This window comes from Microtus ochrogaster, chromosome 5, assembly GCF_000317375.1.
Source record: "Microtus ochrogaster isolate Prairie Vole_2 chromosome 5, MicOch1.0, whole genome shotgun sequence".
NCBI lineage: Eukaryota > Metazoa > Chordata > Mammalia > Rodentia > Cricetidae > Microtus > Microtus ochrogaster.
The window spans coordinates 13,396,122-13,398,128 of NC_022012.1; positions in this window are offsets into that span (position 1 = coordinate 13,396,122).

A 2,007-nucleotide genomic window follows, 5' to 3' on the forward strand; every position below is an offset into this window, starting at 1 on the left:
GGAGCCTGTCCTGGAACTAGCTCTGTAGACCAGGCTGGTCTCGAACTCACAGAGATCTGCCTGCCTCTGCCTCCCGAGTGCTGAAGATTGCCATTTTAATTATTTTGATCCTCCCTACCCAAGAGCATGGGAGATCTTTCCTTTTTCTCATATCTTTTTCAATTCTTTCTTCAAAGACATAAAATTCTTTTTTGTGTAGGTCTTTCTCTTTTCTGGTTAGCATTGTCCCAAGATATTTTATGTTATTTGTGGTTGATTAGTCTAAAGGCTGATGTTTCTCTTCTTTCTGTCTTTTGTATTTTATCATTTGTATTTAAGAGGGCTAATGATTTTTTTGGTTGATCTTGTATCCTGCCCCCTTACTAAAGGTGTTTATCAGCTTTAGGAATTCGCTGATAGAATATTTGTGATTACTTATGTATCCTATCCTATCATACCATCTGAAAATAGAGAAAGTTTGACTTCTTCCATTCTAGTTTGTATCCTCTTTATTTTATTTTGTTATATTGTTGCTCTAGTTAGAACTTCGAGTACTATATTGAATAGATATGGAGAGAGTGGACAACCTTGTTTTGTTCCTGATAATAGTGGAATTGCTTTGATTTTTTCTTCATTTAATCTGATGTTGGCTGTTGGCCTGCTGTATATTGCCTTTTATTATGTTCCTTGTATTCCTGATATCTCTAAGACCTTTATCATGAAGTCGTTTTGGATTTTGTCAACGGCTTTTCCAGCATCAAATGACATGATCAAATTTTCTTTCAGTTTATTTATATAGTGAAATACACTAACAGATTTTTGTATGTTGACCTAATGAATCTTTGGATTTCCTGAGTGTCTGTTGTTGTGTCTACCTCTTTAAGTCTAAGTTTGTTAATTGGGATATTCTCTCTCTCCCTTCTGATTTGTTTGGATAAGGATTTTTCTATCTTGTTTATTTTCTTGGAGAAACAGCTTTTTTTTCATTGATTCTTTTCTTTGTTTGTTTCTGTTTTATTAAGTTCAGCCCCCACTTTGATTATTTCCTGTCATTTACGTCTTCTGGGTGAGTCTGCTTATTTTGTTCTAGATGTTTCACTTGTGCTGATAAATTGCTTGTGTGAGATTTTTCTACTTTCTTTAAAAAGACCCTTAGTGCTATGAACTTTCCTCTTAGCACTGTTCTCATAATGTTCCATAGTTTTGTGTAAGCTGTACATTCATTTTTGTTGAATTCTGGGACATCTTGATATTTCTTTATTTCTTTCTTGAACCAAGGGTGATTCATCTGAGCATTGTTCAATTTCTATGAGTTTACAGACTTTCTGTAATCAGTATTGTTGACATCTAACTTTAAACCATGGTCATCTGATAAGATACAGGGGGTTATTCCACTCTTTTTATCTGTTGAGGTTTGCTTTGTTACCAGGTATGTGGTCAGTTTTATAGAAGGTTCTATGAGGTGCTGAGAAGAAACTATATTCTTTTGTGTTGGTTCAAATGTTCTATAGATATCTGTTAAATTCATTTGAGTTATAAAATCTGTTAGTTTTCTTATTTCTTTATTAAGTTTCTGTATGGAAGACCTGTCCATTGGTGAGAGTGGGGTATTTAAGTCTCCTGCTATTAGTGTGTGTGGTTTAATGTGTGATTTATGCTTTAGTAATGTTTCTTTTAGATATATAAATGCTCTTGTATTTGGGCATTTATGCTAAAATTTAAAACTTCCTCTTGATTGTTTTTTTCCTGTGATGAGTATGAAGTGTTCTCCATCTCTTTTGATTGATTTTAGTTTGAAGTCTATCTTGTTAGATGTTAAAATAACTATACCTGCTTGTTTCTGAGGTACATTTCATTGGAAAATCTTTTCCCATTCCTTAACTCTGAGATAATGTCTGTTTTTGAGGTTGAGGTATGTTTCTTTTTTTTTTAATTCTTTTTTTTTATTGAGAAAAGGAAAAAAAAAACAAGTTTCCACCTCCTCCCAGCCTCCCATTTCCCTCCCCCTCCTCCCACTCTTCCCCCCCT